This window comes from Helianthus annuus, chromosome 17 (genome assembly GCF_002127325.2).
Source record: "Helianthus annuus cultivar XRQ/B chromosome 17, HanXRQr2.0-SUNRISE, whole genome shotgun sequence".
NCBI classification, from domain to species: Eukaryota; Viridiplantae; Streptophyta; class Magnoliopsida; order Asterales; family Asteraceae; genus Helianthus; species Helianthus annuus.
The window spans coordinates 124,341,222-124,365,029 of record NC_035449.2 but is presented as its reverse complement, the minus strand read 5'-3'; the positions used below and the strand labels follow the sequence as shown (position 1 = coordinate 124,365,029).

Here is a 23,808-nt window from a genome sequence, read left to right as displayed (position 1 = left end):
TGTTCAAAATGAGAAAGTTGGAAAAGTGGATGAGGAGATTGCTGAAGCTGAGAAGGTAAAAGAAGAAGAAAAAGTGTTTGAAGTGGTAAAGACAATTGAAATTGAAAAGATTGTTGAAGTTGTAAAGCATTGCGAGAAGTGCTAGGAAGCTTGCAAGGAATGTGCAACAAAAGATGACATAATTGCTGAACATGAGAAGAAGAAGGAGCAGGAACTGTTCAACCTTAACTATGTGAAAGAATCTTATGATGTCTTGAACAAAACAGTAACTGGTCTACAAAAGACAAATTCAGAAAGAGAACAGGCACTAACGATGATGAATGCTGTGATGATGACAAAGCAGAAAGCTATCAACTTCTACATCGAAGAAAGTGCTAAATGGAAGCAAGAGTTAGAGACAGAAAAGATCGAGAATGAAAGAATTAGAAGTTTGTTACAAAGTTATTCTAGTTCTGATTATCTCATTGATCGTATTCACCCAACTGTTGCAGGTATGGAAGCTTTTCAAGATAAGAAGCCAAAGAAGAAGAAAGATTGTGGTAAGAAACCAATTGTTAGCTATAACAAGTGTCCACCTCCAATTTGGGAAGGATATTCTCCTAGAAAACCAAACGAGGAGCAGCTTGAAAAAGCAGTCAATATAAAGCTAAAAACCGACACAACTGACGTTTTACCTGATAATATTGATGTCACGTTTACCTCGTCCGATACTGATCATGAGTCTGAGTTAATCAAAAAGGTGGTCGATCAGGTGTTGGATACTGATGAGGATGAATCAAAGTCTGAGTCTGGAGGGTCAAATTCGTCAGTCAATAGTTCAAAGTCGTCGGTCAAACGGTCTTACAGTAAAGAATTTTTGTTATCAAAAGCAAATTTGGATGATGGAACATTTGAAGTCGCATACACTTTAAATGATTCGGACAAATTATATTTTGACAAAGAGTTTCCAATAAGAAGTGTCAGAATTGAAACGATCAAAAAGGTTTTCAAAATGACAGAAATTAATATTTCTGAAATAAAAGATTTAAATTTTAATGAAAAACCTAAAAAGTACACTTCAAGAGTTCAACAACGTCTAAACAAGAAAAAGGGTTACAATTCTGGTTCGGGTTCTCAAAAGAAACCAAACCAAAATCGTAGCTACAAAAAGAAAGGACTTGGTTTTATTCCACTAGAAAATCATAAAAATATAAAAAATTCTAAAACAAAAACAGAATTTGTGTCAGGTGGAAGTTCAGAAGAGGAACAGAAGAAACCGTTCTGGAGACAGTCAAATCAAGAGTTTCTTGCTAATAAGAGAAAGAATGGAACTGAAGTGTGGCATCCAAGAGAAACTCGAACCTGTTACAGATGCAATGAAGTTGGTCACATTGCATGGAACTGTCAGAAAAATGCTAAAACAAAACAGGGAGTTTCTCAGAAATTAAAAGAAAAGGTTGTTGATGTTGAACCACCAACCGAAAAACTTAAATTTTTTGAAAACTCAACTTATGAGGTTGGTGAGTGTTCTAAAAAGAATTTTTATAAAAAGAAAGAGAATGACAACCAAGCATGGATTGTTAAGAAAGTTGATGTGAATGTCGGAAATGAATCTGGTTCCACAAAGCCAGAGGAGCCACAGGTTGAGGAGAAAATTTCAGTGAATGATGATGAATTTCCATCACTGAAGTTTGAAGAGGTTAAAAAGAATGTTGGCAAGATTGATATCTCGAACCAGTTTTACACAGAGAAAACTAAATTTGATGTCGAGAAAACATTTAGTGGAAGTGTAAAGAAAATTTTTGGAAAAATGTTAAATGGGAAAGCAAAAGGGGTTAAAGATTTTTATGCAACTAAAAAGGCAACATACAACCCTATTGCGCAAGAATTGAAAGCCATCAAGTCTGAAAAGACTTGGATGGAAGTCTGTTTCCCATAATAGTCTTAGGACTACGCCGGAGATCCCAAGTTTATTTCGTGGATCAGGAATCGGCATCATTCATGTTTTATGAGTGTATATAAAAGTGGTTAAGATTGTTTGAATGATTACAGGTGAAAGGACTACGCCGGAGCTTCCAGATTGGTAAGTGCAAAGCATGAATTGGCATCTGTGTGATCAGTCCTACAAATGATAAAATGGTGATGTAGATGTAACATTCCTACAGTGGGTAATTGTTCAGATATACCTACACGTGGTATTGTTTGTGATCCTACATGTGATTATTTGTTACAAGTGGTACAAAGGTTGCTTGAATGCAAAATGGTAAATCAGGGACATTAACTTGTACTTGATTTACTAACATAAAAATTTACAAGATGATGAACCATAACCCCGATTTTAACACATATGTAATCTACAAGTGGTAAAAACAAACTCATTTTCCGGAAAAATCATTTTGATTAAAACAAACTTAAGTGTTTTGAGATCTAAATGAGAAAATGGTTTGTGAAAGGGGGAGTTCAGATTGTTTATGCCTTAGTGGATGGCGAATTGATGTGATCCGATGTCAGTTGTCAAGTTTTTGTACAGTTTGGTTTGTGTTCAAGTGGGTCAAGAGATTAGTGTGTTTCCAATTTTTCTTTAATGTGTTTGCATTTTAGGGGGAGTAGAAAATTTCAGAAAATTCAAAAACATTAGAAAATTTGAAAAAAACTCAAAAACATGATAAAATCAAAAAAGAGTTTTGTTGTGAAAAGAGGAAATGATAGTACATCAGTAGGCTGTCACAACATGCTAAAGAAATGAAAAGATAAAATGTGATAAACAATCTTACTGTGGATGTGTCAGAAGATTTTTACACATTTAGTAAATTGTGACAAGATATAAACCTAAAAAATTCAAACTTGCTTATTATGTGGGTTAACAACATCTTGGATATATAGGTAACCACTGAAATCTTGTTTGAAAGGTCCCTTATTCTGAGATACTAGGTCTTTATGCTCAGTGATATCTGGGGTATTGATGCGTGTGTAGTGTAATATATTTTTAGAATATAATTAAGCCCTTTTTACACCTTTAGCCAAGTTTTAAATTTATAAAACATGATATTTACTAACACTAAACACACATATGGGCAAGTGCACCCATCGTGGACGTAGTATAGTGTTGGTAAGATACCGAGGTCGTCCAAGGACACAAGAGCTTTTAGTACCGGTTTATCCTCAACGTCTAATCAAATCAAAAAGTTAGAAAAATGTTTTTAAACTAAGAATATAAAAACTAACTAAACGCTGAAAATAAAAATAAAATAAAAACAGATAGACAAGATGAATCACTTGGATCCGACTCGTGTATTAGTATAACCTTTGATTATTTTTGCACTTTTGCACTTGTTTAAGAGATTATCTTAGTTATTGTAGTAGGCCCCTCTTTTGAAGGCGACGTTACCCTCAACCCAGTAGTTTGAGTCAGCAAGGATACAATCCTAAAGGGTTGGATTATTGGAAGATAATGAATTAAGTTATTAATGCAAATTGTGGTAGGCCCCGCTTTTGGCGGTGACGTTACCCTCGGCTAAGTAGTCTGAGTCAGCAGGGATACAGTCCTAAATAGCCGGGTTATAGTATTAATAGTAGTTAACTTATGAGGGGTTCAAAGAGTTTGGATCCCCGACATCCAATACCTATGGGCATTGAAGGAGATCCTACTAAATTTGACTCAGGTCCCTTGCAGGACCTCTAAACGCTGAACAAGGGCATGACCCTTACCAAACCGTTCCCTTAACCCCCGACCAGGTAGCCAACATACCTCCATATAGACCGTGGAGATATGAATGGTGAAAATCTTTTATTTTATATAGACAGTAAAATAATGCCAAGACACCACGGACAAACGATAAGGAAAGATCACCTTCAACATAAGCAACTAGTTATTAAAGTCATTAATACAAAACCAAATAAAAAGTGCAAAAGATTAACAATAAAAAGTATTATACTAAACACTTTTCTTCACCAAGTGATGTAAGAGACTTAGGCAAACATGGCCTTGATTGTCAAGAACTCTTACTATCAATCTTGGATCCCGAGACGACTCACACACTCTACGATGGACAATGGATGATGGTGGTGGATGATGGTGTTATGGTGGTGGTGGTGGGTGGTGGATGAAGTGTGAGAGAGGTGGTGTGCCAAGGGATGAGTTGGAATGAAACCAAGCACTCCTATTTATAGGCTGAACAGAAGGCTGGGCACGGCCCCGTGTCCGCTGGACACGCCCCCGTACCCGTCTGACACTCTCTCTCTTCATTAATTGTAATTCGCAATTACAATTAATGCGCCTGCTGTACTTTCGCCACGCCCCCGTGCTCACTGGACACGGCCCCGTGGTGGGCAATAGAAGCTTCTACAGGTTTGTCTTTTCTGCTGCTTCTTGGGCACGGCCCCGTGCTGGCTGAGCACGGGGCGTGTTCAGGCTTCTGTTTTCTCTTCTTCGCTTGGGAGGATGCCGTTGAAGGTTCGGGCAGTCTACTTTTATTCCTTTTCTTGTATTTATGTTAGAATTAGCTGTCTTTTTGCTTCTTTTGTTAATTTGAGCTCATTTCATCCTGAAAATACAAAAGGAAGACAAAAACACTCTTTTTCCAACATTAGTACTTAAAAAGGGTTAGTTTTATGCCTTATTTGATGTAATTTATATGTTGTATTTTACACACATCAAATACCCCCACACTTGAACTTTTGGTTGTCCTCAAGCAAAACTCTTTAAATGTGGCTTACACTCCCAAATGGAATGGGTAGAAGAGACGGTTTTTGGCTTGTCATAGAGTGTCGGGAATCCAAGATCTTTTTGGGTTTTATTTTTATTTATTTACAATCCTATTCGTTATGATTTATTTAGAACGTTTCATAGGACAAATTACTTATTTGGGCATAACATGCCTTTTTAAAATTTCATTTATATACAAGTTCACATACCTCACGGGAGAAATCACTCAACACTCGGCCGAAGGTGTATTTTTAGTGAATCACTCGAGAGCGGCATGGAACTTACGCCTTCCATAGGCTTGCTAAGCAATCAATCCTCCTCCTTTTTAACTTTATACCTTTGTAAATATCAAGAGGACTTTTTGGGTGAAGGGTTAGGCTTGGGCTAAAGGTGGGTGGTTGGGTTAGTGGTTAGTAAAAGGGCGAAAAGCGTAAAAAGCGTCTGTTTTCGTAACACATTTTGTTTTTAGTGACTTTTTATTTTGAAGTATTTCTCCAAACAAGCTTTTGTTTGCATAGCTTTGTTTGTTTTTAACTTCACCATAATTTTTTTTAGTCACATAAAAGAACGAGCTTGCGAAAAACCGAGTTTGTTACTAAAATAAAGGGTGAAAAAAAATATAAAAAGGGTTTTTTTTTTTTTTTTTTGGTGGGTAAAAAGGGTTTAGGGTAAAGAAACGAAAGGTTTAGGCTCAAAGGGGTTAACTAGGGGGATTTTGGGTAGGTGGTAAAAAAAATTGAAAAATAATGGTGTAGAAAGAAAAATGGTTAATCCTAATGCCTCTATCGTTTACTTACTTGGGTTTAAGTTGGTAAGGACCGGGAATGAATCGTCGTGGCAAGTTCTAGAGTTGTAAGAACCAAGCGGCTATTCACACAAGAAACGAAAAATGAGCATTTAGTCTAAAGATGTAATTTGTATGCTCAATAAAGGCTCAAAACTCACTTTTGTGGGAATGGGTTTTAATGTGATCAAGCATATATAATCAAATTTTAACTAGACTTGTTATGCCGTTTCATAATTTTCTTATGTTGGTTCTTGTTATCACGACGCTCTCGGTTGTAAATTTTATAAAAATATAGCCTTATTAATCTTGGGATTCCTAACTTAAACTTCAGACAAGTAAAAAGAAAAAAATGAAAAAAAAAATTTTTTTTTGAAAAAATTTGGGGTGTTTAGCGGTTCCAATAGAGTTTTGTGTAAGGCTTGTTGTTAGGACTTGCAAAATTTCAAAGTGTTAGCTTCCCCCCCACACTTAAATTACACATTGTCCTCAATGTGTCCCAAAAATAAATTTTTAGGTTGATTGGATGTGTAATGTGGTGTTAAAAGCAAAGATTTATGTTACTGGCAGTCTGGACACGGCCCCGTGGGGACCGGACACGGCCCCGTGTTCAGGTGCCAGTAACAGAAATTAAAGAAATGAGACAGAAGCCTGGACACGGGGGCGTGTTTGGTGAACACGGCCCGTGTCCAGTTACCTGAACTGGGCGTTTTTTCTGTAGGTGGTTCAGCACGGGGCCGTGTTGGTTGAGCACGGCCCGTGTTGAGCCTTCTGTAATGGAGATTTGTGTCGGGTTGCTTCGTTCTTTGTGCATGGGGCCATTTTTCTCGTTCCCTTTTTCATCCATTACCACCACGAGTGTGTTTTATTCCTGTAAATTAAAACTAAAAGATTAAACTAAACTAAGGATAGTTCCGCGGAATGCCTCCGTGGTGCGCCACGTTTATAAGGGTCCTTGGCTAGACCCAATGTGAGGTTATATATTTTCTGAGTAGGATGCGTGGCGTCCCCTGTTACACCGTCGGAGAGCAGCATCCAAGCTCGAATCAATAACCTTCATGTAGTTGACCGGGTCGTCGTCCTCTATTCTCTTCCCAACTCCGAATTTTACTTCATCATCCCATACCTCAAGGTGAGTGTTCCGTCATTCATATCTACCACCGCTTGTGCGGTGGCAAGAAATGGTCTCCCTAGTATGAGGGGGACCTCGGTGTCTTCCTCCATATCGAGTATGACAAAGTCGGCTGGATAGACGAATCTGCTTACCTTTACCAAGACATTTTCAATGACACCTTGTGCGAATTTGACGGATCGATCAGCGAGTTGTATGCTCATTTTTGTAGGACTCGTGGTTCCCAGGCAGAGTCTTTTAAACATTGATGAGGGCATGAAGTTAATGCTAGCCCCAAGGTCGGCTAGGGCATTACGAACGGGGGACTCCCCTATTGAGCAAGGAATCGTGAAGCTTCCGGGATCGATTTTCTTTTGGGGAAGTTTATTGAGTACGAGGGCAGAGCATTCTTCGCCTAAATTGACTAATTGCAAATTTTCAATTTTCTTTTTATGAGTGAGGAAGTCCCTCATGAACCTAGAGTATTTGGGCATTTGGGTTAGGACCTCAATAAAAGGAATATTGACATGCAATTGCTTTAATAGACTTTCGAACTTCGCGAATTGCTCATTGGTCTTCTGACGAATTAACCTACCGGGGTACGGAACTCGAGGAACTTTGGCAGGCTCTGGTGATGGAGGGGAGTTCTTTTCATGCAGAGGTGTCGGTACCGTTTCTTCTGTTGGCGGCGGCGCTTCTGCAGGCCCTACGGTGCGGTTTCGTAGCGTGATGAGATGAACTTGTGCTTTTGGGTTTGTTTCGGTATTGCTAGGTAATGCGCCCTGCGGTCTCTCAGCAAAATTTTGAGCTATTTGACTTAATTGTTTTTCTATGTTTTGAATACTAGCTTGTTGATTTCTAAAATTTGATTCTAATTATAGAAATCTTTCCGAGTTTTTCTTTTCAGTGTCGGAGATGAGGCGAGATACAGTATCTTCAAGCCTTTCTCGTCCACTTTGTTATTGAGTGAAATTTTGTGACTCATTTCTTGGTTGTTGAAAGTTTGTTCGTTGGGTTTGTTGGTTACTACTATTGCCGGGTTCTCTCCAACCAAGGTTTGGGTGGTTTCACCATCCTTGGTTGTAAGTTCCCGTTGGAGGACCCGACGGCCTAGGTCTATTATCAATGTAGTTTACCAGTTCTTGTTGATCGTCCGTTTCTTTCATACAACTCCAATTTTCATGTGACCCACCACACCCTTCACAAGCCATAACCGAGACTGTTTTTGTCATTTCCAATTTTTTTATTTTTGAAGAAAGGGCCTCGATTTGGGCTTGTAAAGAAGTGCTTTCATCGACCTTATGGGCGCCCGGGGCAATAGATTTATTGCCTCGGGGGGTGTGCCATTGAAAATTGGTTTGAGCAATTTCCTCAGTTTGGTTATATATTTCATGCGGGCGTCGATTACCTAAAAGTCCCCCGGAGCTAGAATCAAGTATCTGCCTTGTATGTGGCAACAATCCATTATAGAAAGTGGATACTTGTTGCCATATCGCAAGGCCGTGATGTGGACACTTGCGTAATAACTCCTTGAACCTTTCCCAAGTTTCATATAAGGATTCCCCGTCCTCTTGTGAATATGTATTAATTTCAGTCATTAATTTAGCCGTTTTAGCGGGAGGGAAATACTTATATATAAATTTTTGGGCTAGTTCATCCCAGGTGTTTACCGATCCAGCTGGGAGGGCGTTGAGCCAAGCTTTCGCTCGGTCTTTTAATGAGAAAGGAAACATTCGGAGGTGGATGGCGTCATTTGATGCTCCATTGATCCGAAAGGTATCACATATTTCTAAGAAATTAGTAATATGTAGATGGGGATCCTCGTCCGCAAGCCCATGGAAAGTTGCGGAGTTTTGGAGCATTTGTATCAAGTGCGGTCGAAGTTCGAAGTTATTTGCTTCGACATTCGGTGCATTGATAGCAGCGCCTAGGTTACCTACGGTGGGTCGTAGGTAATCCATGAGGGTACGTTGGTCCGCCATTGGAGGTAGATCACCCGAAACTTTCTCTTGGTTTTTAGCTTTTAGTCTTTTTCTGAGAAAGCGTTCGGGTTCTTCTAGAGGTTCTTTTATATCCCTCTTAGAACTGGAGCTCATACACTATGTAAGATTGGCGTCTGGTTCCAAGTCCTACAATAAAAACAGAAAAGAATACTGGTCAGAAAGTTCACCACGGCCCCGTGTTCAGCGAACACGGCCCGTGGTCGGAGTTACAGTGATTGTTTTCCAGATCCCAGTTACTGGAAGTTGGACACGGCCCCGTGTTGCACCGACACGGCCCCGTGGTCAGCCTTCTGTAACTTGGAAAACTAAAAACTGCCAGTAACGATGCTGGGCACGGCCCGTGTCCGACCAGGCACGGCCCATGCTGAGCTCTGCAGAAGCTGAAAAACTAAGAAAATCCAAAAAAAAAAATTAAAAAGAAAAATAAAAATATGATTAGGCCGTTGATTCCTAACTTTCTTAAAATCCTTGTATCCCCGGCAGCGGCGCCAAAAAAACTTGATGCGTGTGTAGTGTAATATATTTTTAGAATATAATTAAGCCCTTTTTACACCTTTAGCCAAGTTTTAAATTTATAAAACACGATATTTACTAACACTAAACACACATATGGGCAAGTGCACCCATCGTAGATGTAGTATAGTGTTGGTAAGATACCGAGGTCGTCCAAGGACACAAGAGCTTTTAGTACCGGTTTATCCTCAACGTCTAATCAATTCAAAAAGTTAGAAAAATGTTTTTAAACTAAGAATATAAAAACTAACTAAATGCTGAAAAATAAAAATAAAAGAAAAACAGATAGACAAGATGAATCACATGGATCCGACTCGTGTATTAGTATAACCTTTGATTATTTTCGCACTTTTGCACTTGTTTAAGAGATTATCTTAGTTATTGTAGTAGGCCCCTCTTTTGAAGGCGACGTTACCCTCAACCCAGTAGTTTGAGTCAGCAAGGATACAATCCTAAAGGGTTGGATTATTGGAAGATAATGAATTAAGTTATTAATGCAAATTGTGGTAGGCCCCGCTTTTGGCGGTGACGTTACCCTCGGCTAAGTAGTCTGAGTCAGCAGGGATACAGTCCTAAATAGCCGGGTTATAGTATTAATAGTAGTTAACTTATGAGGGGGTCAAAGAGTTTGGATCCCCGCCATCCAATACCTATGGGCATTGAAGGAGATCCTACTAAATTTGACCCAGGTCCCTTGCAGGACCTCTAAACGCTGAACAAGGGCAAGACCCTTACCAAACCGTTCCCTTAACCCCCGACCAGGTAGCCAACATACCTCCATATAGACCGTGGAGATATGAATGGTGAAAATCTTTTATTTTATATAGATAGTAAAATAATGCCAAGACACCACGGACAAACGATAAGGAAAGATCACCTTCAACATAAGCAACTAGTTATTAAAGTCATTAATACAAAACCAAATAAAAAGTGCAAAAGATTAACAATAAAAAGTATTATACTAAACACTTGTCTTCACCAAGTGATGTAAGAGACCTAGGCAAACATGGCCTTGATTGTCAAGAACTCTTACTATCAATCTTGGATCCCGAGACGACTCACACACTCTACGATGGACAATGGATGATGGTGGTGGATGATGGTGTTATGGTGGTGGTGGGTGGTGGATGAAGTGTGAGAGAGGTGGTGTGCCAAGGGATGAGTTGGAATGAAACCAAGCACTCCTATTTATAGGCTGAACAGAAGGCTGGGCACGGCCCCGTGTCCGCTGGACACGCCCCCGTGCCCGTCTGACACTCTCTCTCTTCATTAATTGTAATTCACAATTACAATTAATGCGCCTGCTGTACTTTCGCCATGCCCCCGTGCTCACTGGACACGGCCCCGTGGTGGGCAATAGAAGCTTCTACAGGTTTGTCTTTTCTGCTGCTTCTTGGGCACGGCCCCGTGCTGGCTGAGCACGGGGCGTGTTCAGGCTTCTGTTTTCTCTTCTTTGCTTGGGAGGATGCCGTTGAAGGTTCGGGCAGTCTACTTTTATTCCTTTTCTTGTATTTATGTTAGAATTAGCTGTCTTTTTGCTTCTTTTGTGAATTTGAGCTCATTTCATCCTAAAAATACAAAAGGAAGACAAAAACACTCTTTTTCCAACATTAGTACTTAAAAGGGTTAGTTTTATGCATTATTTGATGTAATTTATATGTTGTATTTTACACACATCAGGTATTATCCCGGGACTTCTACTGAATGGAAGTTCTGACCTAGTCCCCAGATAATGCTTTACGCAAAAGCTAGAAACATAGCTTCACCCTCAGCAAGTTGATGAAATAATAAAATTGATAGTCGTTGCTGTTGTAGTCAAAAGATCCTCTAAAAGGGACACACCAAAAAGTCGAAGCCGTCATCTCTTTGCGTATACGAAAGTATCAACCTGAGCTCTCACGGCCCTCGCATCTAACCCCTGACAGATATCAGCTGTGGTATACTCACCTCTAAGACTGAATATTGGGATCTGGATATGGGAGTATATTCAAGAAGTAGGACACACGAATAAGTTTAAGTCACTTAAAACATTAACATCGTATCTCGAAGCAGTTGAAATTTGTGTGGAAATTTAAGTGGACAAATATACTGACAATCTAGGTAAATTGTTTAGTGCTTAAAATGTAATGCAGCTTAACGGTGTTAGTGACAGGTTTCATAACTGATATGATCCTCTTACATGAACTCACAAAAATATGTCTGTAAATATTTCATTTCTACATCTTGTTGTGCATACAATTGGTGTCAATCTTAGTCTTTTCAAGTGGTGTCAGTTACTTTCTTTCAGAAAATCCAAAAAGATTTTGTGTGTGTTTTAGCATAAACTTTTGAAAAATTCAAAAAAAAAAAAGATTTTCGACAACTGATGTTGGAAAGCTGATTTTCAAAATTTCGAGTGCTAAACATGATGACATTGTTGTGAAGGGAAGTATGTTTTAATTGTCAGAATATGATTTTAAATCAACAAGTGGTTCATCATGTATGTGTGAATTGAGAGAGAGTGATTGTTGATGAATATGTTATGAGAGGGAGTCATCTGATTATTTCAGACTGTTGGTGCATTAAAATTGTTAAATCTAGAAAACTTACTGTGAGGTAGAGTCTATGTAGGTCAAGTTATGCCAGGTCGATCCTGAGATCTAAGCTAGATGATAGCCAGGTTTCGATTTTGGATCTAAAGATAAAGAGCCAGGTTACAATACCTGAGGATTCTGATTGAAGGAAGCCAAGTTTCTGATTCCTGATGAGCCAGGCAGATCGATTCTGGAAATTAAAGACTCTGCAGATAAGAGCTTGAGACAAGTTTCAATCCTGGAACATTAAAGCCAGACGACGATCTTGTATCAGATATTGCTGAAAAACAAAGGAATGCCAGCAAATCGAGAGGGGGAGTCTGAAGATACTCAAGCTAAAGGGAATCTGTTGAAGAAGATTGAGAGAGAGAAAAGCCCAGAGACTGATCAAGACTGAAGATGTGAAGACATAGAATTGTCGTGACTCGATGGACGACTCCGTCAACATCTGAGGGGGAGTCTGTTGGTGCACTACATCTGTCGACTACGTCTTGTATCGAGTCTTACATTGCATTATATAGTTTAGGGCGCGTTTTATGAGAATATAGGAAATGTATAGTATTTAGTGAGCTGGTTTCGCTCATAGGGACACTAGTCTAAAGGTTTTGCTCATATGACCATTAAGGTTTCGCTTATCTGGTTAAATGAGGTTTCGCTTATGTGGTCATGTACGTATAAGCGAAACCTTAGCAACTATATATAGGTGTTCCTTGGAGCGAAACCTTATCGATTCCCTTGTATTCCATGCCGAAGTGCTGCCGGTGTGAAGATCGAGCTGTAATCATTGTCAGATCAATAAAATCAGTAGATTAAGAGAAGAATCAGCTATTTCTACCTCTGTTTCTTGTTATTCTGCACCTGAAACGTAGTTAAACGCCTCTGAACGACTCAATCGGGTCAGATCACGATCCTACAGAATCTAGCGGACCCGTTTACTAAGCCTATACATCAAGTGAAACACGAGAAGCATGCGGATAGTATAGATCTTAGATATGCTAGACAGTGGGTCTGATTTTGTAATTTAGTAATTTGGTGCATTTTGAACTGTAAACAGTATTTTATGTTTATTTGAATTTAATGGTTGAATGTCTTTTAAACTATTATATCTGTGTTCAAATATTAGTACGTTAAGTATCTATGAATATTGTATTCTAAAATGTCCGTAATCTATCAGATTCGTGAGAACCAATCTGATAAAAGACTATTGTGAATTAGATGGTTGATCCATATAATGGATACTCAAAGTGTTGAGAACCATATTCACTGATATGATTAGTTGAATCATATTGGGCGTAACTCGTTTCAAAATGATCTTCATGGATCTTAGTCGTAAGACATTTTGAATAGGTACGATCATTTTATCCTTAGACCTACGGTACATACTAAAACTAACTTAAATGAATGGTTGCTCTTTGATTCTATCTAACACTGTACGTAACTGGCAGTAATAAGGATAGTTTTGGGAATGATCTGAAGTTTAGTGGGAGTTGTTTGTAGCCAAAGGGATCTGTACTTCTATACTTAGAAGAAGAACACTCTGGGGCCTTTCATTGGTTTGAACCGATGTTATATGCGTGGCCACGCTCGAACTAGTAGTAGTTTGATAAACCACTTTAAATCAGGAACGAAATTAGAAATGGTTGAATAATATATGAGAATGAATTAGATCCATGTCTCATGTTCAAAAAGTGTTCAATACAGAGGGATAAATGAGTCGATAACCAGGGCTATAGTATTTGCATAACCAAAGATTTGACTAGTGCAAAGAATTAGTTGACATAAATTTGTCATACCTTGCCGGGGGCAATATGATGCAGCTAGGCACCCACTATTGTCTACGTTAAAACTTAATCGACCAATCGACCAAGTGGGAGATTGTTGGATAAGATGTTCAATTATCGATTATAATTCAACGTTGCCGTCAAGGTACGACCCAAAGAGTTACACTTTGGGCATCGAACAACTAATAAGCGTAATGAAAGAAACGGGTAATTATTTAGAATAATTACATAGAGCTGGATAAATATTATAATTAATTTGTTAATTATAATAAATAGAGATAATTATATTAATTATGAGATAATTTTGAAGGAGTTGTAATTAGATTACAAATCTTAATGAGATAATTATATATCTTTAAATTCCATAAGATCTCCATGATTTTTTTATCTATTAAAAGTTTCGTAGCTATTAAAAAGGGGATATGGAAATTTATTTATTAGGAATTAGGAATTGATCTCTAATTGGAACTCTCAATTTAAAATTCATGCTCCTGACGTTTTCTTCAAGGGTGTGTAAAAGGAAACCAAAGCAAAAACAATTGAGAAGGCATACTTATTCTCAATTGACGAAAATGAGGTAGTGAAAATCTTTTGTTAATTTCCTTCTCAATCGTGAAGTACAACCATAGTTTCTGTTTCTTCGATTACGCAAAAAGGTAAGTAAAGTTTTGACTTTATTTTTCTTTTCGTGGTCAACGATCATCTAGCGAGATCGTTCGTTGAACCAAGGTGTCTTTCTTGGACGTCACGATTCTTTAATTTTATTATAACCTATTTTGATTGTAGTGAGATCACTAGTGGAAACGGTTTAGAACCGAACCTCGTGTACATGTTTTCCGCTGCGTTCAGTTTGTTTGACAAATTTATAAAAATTATTTTCTAAAAGTTACACGAAATTTCCAACAGTTTTTTGTGTAAAAGGATCCTAGAACTCGAGGGTGCGGGTTTTATCACTTAAATTCCTCGAATTGATTGAAACCCATTTATATTCTTGATAACCATTAATGATGGTTTAGTTTCTACTTAAATTGATGAGTTTCCCAAACATTGGGTTGTGTAAGATGTTAATTATCATTAATCACTGAAAATACGAGTTAATTGGGCTTTAAAGGCAGTTCAAAAGTCACATAATTCGCTGGAACGAGTCGGGTCGGGTCCTGGAGCGTAACAGGTGAGTAAGGAAGAAGACGAACGCGTTCAGGTTTAGATTAAATATTATTTGAATCAGGAATACAAATGAAGAGATGGCTCAGTGGTTGATGCGCTAGTGTGGCCTAATCCAGATTAGGTCGCGTGTTCGAATCCTGCAACCTGCAATCCATTATATTAATTTTTTCAGCTTTTCATTTAATTTGGATATTAAAACGAGCTGTTCCAATATCATCATGAGGAGCATCACAGCTCAACTGGTGTGCTCTCTGTTTGTTTAACAAGGCGACCCTGGTTTGAGTCCCACTCCACTATAAAACCATTTTTTTTATTCCTTCAACAACTTTCAACTTGTTTAGATTACAGGCCCTGCACATTAACTTTGGTATTTTAGCAGTTTAGTCCCTCTAGTTATATCCACTTAAATGTTTAACAAAACTAATTTAGTTAGTGTGTTTCTTTAATAAAACTAACTACTAAACTAACCTAGTTAACTACCTCTTTTATAAATACTAACTGGGTTTACGAGGTTAACTAACCTAGTTAGTTGATTTTATTAGTTACGAAACAACCCCTTAACTTGTAACTTTATTATTTTGACGGTTTTAATCCTTTTAAGTTAAAAACTTGTGTTAACCATCAATTTTAACGTAGTTAATTATCTCCCACTTGTGGTTAGAAAACCCGGGAAACTCAAAGCTCCCGATTTTTTTTTGAAAAAATTTACACATGTTATATACATGTTTTCAAGGGTTTTGGGCAAAAAAAATCAAAAAAGCGCCGAGTAGATATTTAAAAAAAAATAAACAAGTTTTGGTGTAACATATGTTACATTCATCTGACATATGTTACCCCAGAAATTTGTTTATTTTTTTTTAAATATCCACTAGGCGCTTTTTTTTATTTTTTTTTTTTTGGCCAAAACCCTTAAAAACAAGTATATAAAATGTGTAATTTAAAAAAAAAATTCGGGAGGTTAGAGTTTCCCAAGTTTTCTAAATTATAAGGGTTTTCTATAGATACTTCCATTCCCTAATAATTTAGAAAACCCGGGGAACTCAAAGCTCCCGATTTTTTTTAAATTTACACATGTTATGTACACGTTTTAAGGGTTTTGGGCAAAAAAATAAAAATAAAAAAAGCGTCGAGTTGATATTTTTTTAAAAAATAAACAAATTTCTGGGTAACATATGTCAGACGAATGTAACATATGTTACATCAAAACTTGTTTATTTTTCTAAAAAATATCTACTCGGCGCTTTTTTAATTTTTTTCCCAAAACCCTTAAAAACATGTACATAACATGTGTAAATTTTTTCAAAACAAAAAAAATCGGGAGCTTTGAGTTTCCCGGGTTTTCTAACCACAAGTGGGTTTTCTATACATCCTTTCCCTATATATATATATATATATAGGGTAAGGTTCATGCGAGAACCATGTTTATTGCGAGAACCAATGTGAACACAACCAAAAATAGCTAAAAAAAACCTAACCCCCACCCCCCTCCCAAAAAAAAAAAAAAAAAAAAAACCTAACCCCCCCTCCCCCCCCCAAACTAAAACCCCCAAAAAACCTAAAAAGAACCTAACCCCCCACCCTCCCCCCCCCCCCCCCCCCCCAAAAAAAAAAAAAAAAAAAAAAAAAAAAAAAAAAAACCTAAACCCCCACCCCCAAGCTAAAATGCTAAAAACTAAACCCACCAAATGTAAGACCCAGTTTATATTACTAGATTTAACAACATAGAACCTTGTATTTAACGCCAAAATGACGTCTTAACAAAAACTTTCAATATTTTAAACCAAAACTAAACACAACATATATGTATAGTTCTTACGAAATCATAATCAAGATATTAACTACAATTGTTTACATAGTTTTTAGAACAAAAGATCATATGCGGAAGCGTTCGCTAGAGTGTTCGGCTCGGATAGTTACGCTTGATGATCATCCTTTTTCTTGAATACCTGAAAACTAACATTTTAAACAAGCATTAGCGTTATCATTCTTGGAAATTTACGTATTCGAATCAGGTCCGAAAACTTGTTCAAGAAAATGAATTAAAAATTTCATCAAACTGGGCTCCACCGTAACTTACGGTGACACCGTAAGTTACGGTGGCTTCTGGACATTTTGAGGCCTACCGTAAATCAGTAGAGCCCCACCATAAAATTTTTCTGGCCACCGTAAATTACGGTACCATCGTAATTTACGGTGAACGCTGTACTAAACCTCCTTGTTTCGTTTGCAGTTTTGCTGATTATTTTCCATGCATCAAACAGCTTACTTTCACATAAGTCGTTAAGCGACGAAGTAAATTTCCATACCCATATTCTACCTGTGCTAATACTCGACTATTCTCATGAGGGTATGTCTACGGAATAGCTTACAGGCTTGATTCCGAGGCTTCATGTTTAGTTACTTATGCTACTTGTCATGCATTAAAATTTCTAAACTTTAACTCCTATATTAAGGGTAAAGTTTCTCAATTTGCTTACTGTGTTCGCTACACAGTTTACGCATCCTATAAAATCATGCATTATGTAATAGTATCTAGCTTCGTGCTTACTACAAGACTTGTTTGACCCGTTTGGGTGCTGAATTGCACTCCATTCAGGACATACAAGGTTTCATGCTTATCACTTGTTTTGACCCGTTCGCTTGTTTAAGACGCAAAGTCACTTTCATGACATATTGGTCTATTATGTTTACCTTGCTTTATATTACGACATAAAAACAATAAGAAATTTAATGTAACGAAGTAGTATCTTCGTACCTTTAGAGCACGCCCTTTCCCCGTGGATTCCCTTCGGTTTGTCCGCTTGACGATCCGGATTCTTTGCCTTTAGAGCACGCCCTTTCCCCGTGGATTCCCTTCGGTTTGTCCGCTTGACGATCCGGACTCTTTGCCTGTTGATCACTATGATTAGGTGATCGTTAATTCATGTTTAGAACTTGATTTGAAGCAGATTTGCAGCCTTAATTTATGAATTTTGTGAAGATTCTAGGGTTTGAGGGATGGGGGTCGCCCCTTTCTTGCTTCTGATCGACCAGACACACCAAGAATGGTGTGTTTGGTGAGTTTTGTCACAATTCAGCATTTAACTTTCCTCTTTGGCAAGTTTAGCCCCTCAATTTTGTTTTATTCTTAAGTTTGTGTGTCTTAACCCTATTGTGAATTATTTCAAGACTTGAACTTAACTAGGTTAAGTTCCTAGTTTGTAAATTCTTTATTATTAACTCTTTGAATTTTCCAATTTAAGGATTTATATTTTCGGGGTGTTACAAGCCACCCCCCTTAAAAAGGGTTTCGTCCCCGAAACCGAATTACGTACCAAATAATGTAGGGTGGAGTCGTCGCATCTCTTCTTCGGACTCCCATGTAGTGTCTGACCCTTTTTTGTGCTCCCATTTGACTTTGACTTGGTTTATTATCTTGTTCCTCAAACTTTTCTCCTTACGATCTAAAATCGCAATTGGTTTTACTGCATAGTTGAGGCTGTTATCCACCTCGATATCATCGTAGTGGATATGAGCAGTTTCGTTGGCCAAACATTTTCGGAGATGTGACACGTGGAATGTGCTATGAATTCCACTCAACTCTTCGGGTAATTCAAGTCGATAAGCTACTTTACCAACCCGTTCAGTGATTCTAAATGGCCCAATAAATCTTGGGCTTAGTTTTCCCCTTTTTCTGAATCTAATAATACCCTTCCATGGGGAAACTTTTAGCATAACCATATCGCCAACCTGAAATTCAATTGGCCTATTTCTTTTATCTGCATATGCCTTTTGCCGGTCTTGAGCCGCTTTCAAGTGTGCCCGAACTATGTCGATTTTTGCATTTGTAGTTCGGATTATATCAGCAGGTGCTAGCCCCCGCGGACCCACTTCTCCCCAACATACCGGAGTCCGACATTTTCTACCATATAATAGCTCATACGGGGCCATTTTAATACTCGCGTGATAGCTATTGTTATATGCAAATTCGACCAAGGGTAAATGGACATCCCAACTACCTCCAAAGTCAATAATGCAAGCACGCAGCATATCTCCCAACATTTTTATTGTTCTTTCGCTCTGCCCATCCGTTTGTGGATGGTAAGCAGTGCTAAGGAACAATTTAGTTCCCATTTGTTCTTGGAATTCACGCCAGAATTTCGAAGTAAACCGAGTATCTCTGTCTGACACAATGGATATCGGTACTCCATGCCTTGCTATGATTTCATTGGTGTATACTTCCGACATTTTCTCAGATGTATAAGTCTCACGAATCGGAATAAAGTGAGCACTTTTAGTTAACCTATCCACGACTACCCATATAGCATCAAAACCACGACTTGTTTTAGGTAGTTTGGTCAATAGGTCCATCGTAATTTGCTCCCATTTCCAAACCGGGATTTCTAACGGTTGAAGTTTACCATATGGCTTTTGGTGTTCCGCCTTAACTCGTAGGCAAGTCAAACACTTTTCCACGTATTTCACGGTGTCACGCTTCATTCCGGGCCACCAATAGTTTTGCTTCAAGTCATTATACATCTTGGTCGCTCCCGGATGGATGGAATAGCGGGATTTATGAGCTTCATCAAGTAGAAGCTTCTTAACTTCACATGTGTTAGGGACCCAGATTCTATTAAAACGAGTCTTTAGACCGTGACTGCCCATCTCAAGGTCTTTAACTTGGCCGATAATTCTTTCCTTTTTCCAGTTTTCCGCCTTCACAGCTTCATCTTGCGCTTCTCGAATTCGTTCTAGTAAGCTTGAAGTCACAACAAGTTGCATTGATCTTACCCGTATCGGGGTATAATCTGCTTTGCGACTCAGCGCATCGGCCACTACATTGGCCTTCCCAGGGTGGTAGTGTATTTCACAATCGAAATCTTTGACTGTTTCCAACCACCGCCTTTGTCTCATGTTTAATTCCTTCTGGTCGAAGAAATATTTCAAGCTTTTATGGTCGGTAAAAATTGTAAATTTTACCCCGTACAAATAATGCCTCCATATCTTTAAGGCAAACACTACTGCCGCCAATTCCAAGTCGTGAACCAGGTATTTCTTTTCATGAACCTTCAATTGCCTCGAGGCGTAGGCGATGACCTTACCTCGTTGCATCAAAACACACCCGAGCCCTAAATAGGAAGCATCCGAGTAAACTTCCATGTCGTCAGTCCCTTCCGGTAATGTCAATACCGGAGCGTGGGTCAACCTTTCTTTGAGCGTTTGGAAAGCTTCCTCTTGCTTAACGCCCCATACAAACTTTTCCTCCTTGCGAGTCAATTTAGTCAATGGCAAGGCAATTTTGGAGAAATCCTGTATGAATTTCCGATAATACCCCGCAAGCCCTAAAATGCTTCGGATTTCTGAGGGGTTTCTTGGAGGGTTCCATTTTGACACCGCTTCCACCTTGGACGGATCCACTAGTACTCCATCGGTACTAATGATATGTCCAAGAAATTGCACCTCTCTTAGCCAGAAAGCGCACTTAGAAAATTTTGCATATAGCTTTTCTCGTCTGAGGGTGTCTAATACTTCCCGCAAATGACACACATGCTCAGCTTCATTCTTCGAATATACCAAAATGTCATCGATAAATATGATTACCGACTTATCGAGCATGGGTTTGCAAACCCGGTTCATGAGGTCCATGAAAGCCGCGGGTGCATTTGTCAATCCAAAGGGCATTACAAGGAACTCATAATGCCCGTACCGTGTACGAAAAGCTGTCTTCGGAACGTCTTCCTCCTTGACCTTCAATTGGTGATAACCAGATCGGAGATCAATTTTGGAGAACCAACCTGCTCCTTGTAATTGGTCAAATAAATCATCAATTCTTGGAAGTGGGTATCGATTCTTCACCGTGAGTTTATTTAACTCTCGGTAATCGATGCACATGCGCATACTGCCATCCTTCTTTTTCACGAATAAGACTGGTGCGCCCCACGGAGACACACTCGGTCGGATAAACCCCTTGTCAAGAAATTCCTGAATTTGAGACATCAATTCTTGTAACTCCGACGGTGCAAGTCGGTATGGCGCCTTGGCAACGGGTTTCGCGCCCAGAATCAACTCGATTCCGAACTCTGCCTCCTGTTCTGGTGGTATCCCCGGTAGTTCTTCCGGAAATACATCTTCATAAGCACGCACCACCGGTACATTCTCAATTTTGAGGGGTTCTTTTTCCGTTTCACTTGCATATACCATATAGGCCTTGCATCCATGTTTCATGAGTTTATGGGCTTCTAGCATTGTGCATATCACCGGGTTACCTCCTTTTTCACCATATATCGTAACTTGTTTTCCACTAGGAGACGTTAGTTTTATTTCCTTTCGGAAACAAACCACTTTCGCGTGGTAACGGGATAGCCAATCCATTCCCACTATCACTTGGAATTCTCCCATCGACATCGGAATCAAATCTATTGCGTATTCCTCGTCATCAATGTTCATCGTACAATTTTCACATACATTGCAAACAATAAAGCTTTTGTTATTACCTATCTCTACTTCTAAAGGCATAGGTAATTTTGTTAGAACAAATGAAGGGTGCCGAATAAACCCATATGAAACAAAGGATTTATTCGCACCAGTATCAAATAACACATGTGCGGGAATTGAATTTACAGTGAATATACCTGAGACCACGTCAGGTTCGACCTTTCCTTCAGCAGCGGTCAATTGGAAATATCTTGCTTTGGCTTTTGAGGCTTCACCTTTCGAGTCTTGCCCTTCTTTCTTTCCCACCAGTTCCAGGCACTCCGATCTTTTGTGACCCGTTCGGTAACAGTTGTAACAAACGGTCACTTTCTCCGGGCATGATATAGCCATATGTCCTGTTTTTCGGCATATGGGACAAGGCTTATCTTTGAAGCGACATTCACCCTTATGATTCTTGCCACAGATTTTGCAACTTGGTGTACCGCCCTTTGTATCTGATTTCTTCGCTGTTTCATTCGTTCTTGCTTTCTTGGTAGGGCTTGGATTTACGTCTTGTGCCCTTCGTTCACCCCATTCTATACTCTTTTTCAGCTCGATTTCCCTTTCCCGAGCGACATTGACAATCTCGGTAAGGGTCTCGTACTTTGAAGGGGTTATGAACTCCCTATACTCTGCGCTTAGCATGTTATGGTAGTAATAAACCTTTTGCTCTTCATTCGTTATCAGATCGTCACAGAACTTTATCTTGTCCATAAACATCCCCGTGATCTTGTCTATGGATTCACCTTTGTGTCTGAGTTGCATGAACTCTTCCTTGATCTTGTTTATGACCGCTTTGGGACTATGGTGTTTAAGAAACGGCGTCTTAAACTCCTCCCATGTCATGGTCTTAGCCACTTCACTTCCAATCTCCTTCTTTTTATTTTCCCACCAGTCTTTTGCTTGACCTCTTAATTGACCCGTACCATAAGCTACGTAGTCATTCTCATCGCAATGAGTTCTCTCGAATACTCCCTCAATATCGCCTATCCATCGTTGACACACAATTGGATCAACCTCCCATTATATACGGGTGGTTTACAAGCCATGAATTCCTTGTACGAACAAGGTTTTCGTCCTCCAGATTTTTCCTTTGCTAGATTCGAGTTATCCTCTAGCTTCTTGATTCTTTCTTCTACTACTGATAAAACCGTATTTTGGATTTTATCAATGAAGTTCGATAAACTGTTTTTGATCGCCTTTCCAACCTCCTCGGCAATCACTATTCTCATTTGTTCGGTGACTCTTGGCACCGCATCACCATCACCTCCGCCCGCCATCTTTAGTACTGAAATGTTTACATATATTGTTAAACATTTCATTTGTAACACATGCTTTACTTGTTTTGATTTCATCAAGTTCATAACTTGATTTAATCATTCTTGTTTCATGCATTTCTTGTATTTGAGTGAGCTTACACACCCTTTTCATGCATATTTGTTCATGATTTATTTCTATATTCTCTAATTTCTACTTAAACGATTAACTCTTACCGGATGCTTGATCAAGCTTGAACCGAACACTTATTGGCAACCTTGGGCTCTGATTACCAACTTGTAAGACCCAGTTTATATTACTAGATTTAACAACATAGAACCTTGTATTTAACGCCAAAATGACGACTTAACAAAAACTTTCAATATTTTAAACCAAAACTAAACACAACATATATGTATAGTTCTTACGAAATCATAATCAAGATATTAACTACAATTGTTTACATAGTTTTTAGAACAAAAGATCATATGCGGAAGCGTTTGCTAGAGTGTTCGGTTCGGATAGTTACGCTTGATCATCATCCTTTTTCTTGAATACCTGAAAACTAACATTTTAAACAAGCATTAGCGTTATCATTCTTGGAAATTTACGTATTCGAATCAGGTCCGAAAACTTGTTCAAGAAAATGAATTAAAAATTTCATCAAACTGGGCTCCACCGTAACTTACGGTGACACCGTAAGTTACGGTGGCTTCTGGACATTTTGAGGCCTACCGTAAATCAGTAGAGCCCCACCGTAAAATTTTTCTGGCCACCGTAAATTACGGTACCACCGTAATTTACGGTGAACGCTGTACTAAACCTCCTTGTTTCGTTTGCAGTTTTGCTGATTATTTTCCATGCATCAAACAGCTTACTTTCACATAAGTCGTTAAGCGACGAAGTAAATTTCCATACCCATATTCTACCTGTGCTAATACTCGACTATTCTCATGAGGGTATGTCTACGGAATAGCTTACAGGCTTGATTCCGAGGCTTCATGTTTAGTTACTTATGCTACTTGTCATGCATTAAAATTTCTAAACTTTAACTCCTATATTAAGGGTAAAGTTTCTCAATTTGCTTACTGTGTTCGCTACACAGTTTACGCATCCTATAAAATCATGCATTATGTAATAGTATCTAGCTTCGTGCTTACTACAAGACTTGTTTGACCCGTTTGGGTGCTGAATTGCACTCCATTCAGGACATACAAGGTTTCATGCTTATCACTTGTTTTGACCCGTTCGCTTGTTTAAGACGCAAAGTCACTTTCATGACATATTGGTCTATCATGTTTACCTTGCTTTATATTATGACATAAAAACAATAAGAAATTTAATGCAACGAAGTAGTATCTTCGTACCTTTAGAGCACGCCCTTTCCCCGTGGATTCCCTTCGGTTTGTCCGCTTGACGATCCGGACTCTTTGCCTTTAGAGCACGCCCTTTCCCCGTGGATTCCCTTCGGTTTGTCCGCTT

At 38.8% G+C, this 23,808-nt stretch overlaps 1 non-coding gene across 1 annotated transcript; it reads left to right on the top strand.

The window, feature by feature from the left end:
• The first annotated feature begins 8,076 nt into the window (after positions 1 to 8,076).
• LOC118489395 lies at positions 8,077 to 8,183 on the top strand. Its single transcript, XR_004887414.1, has one exon. It is a non-coding gene; the product is annotated as a small nucleolar RNA R71 (small nucleolar RNA).
• Positions 8,184 to 23,808: the final 15,625 nt, after the last annotated feature.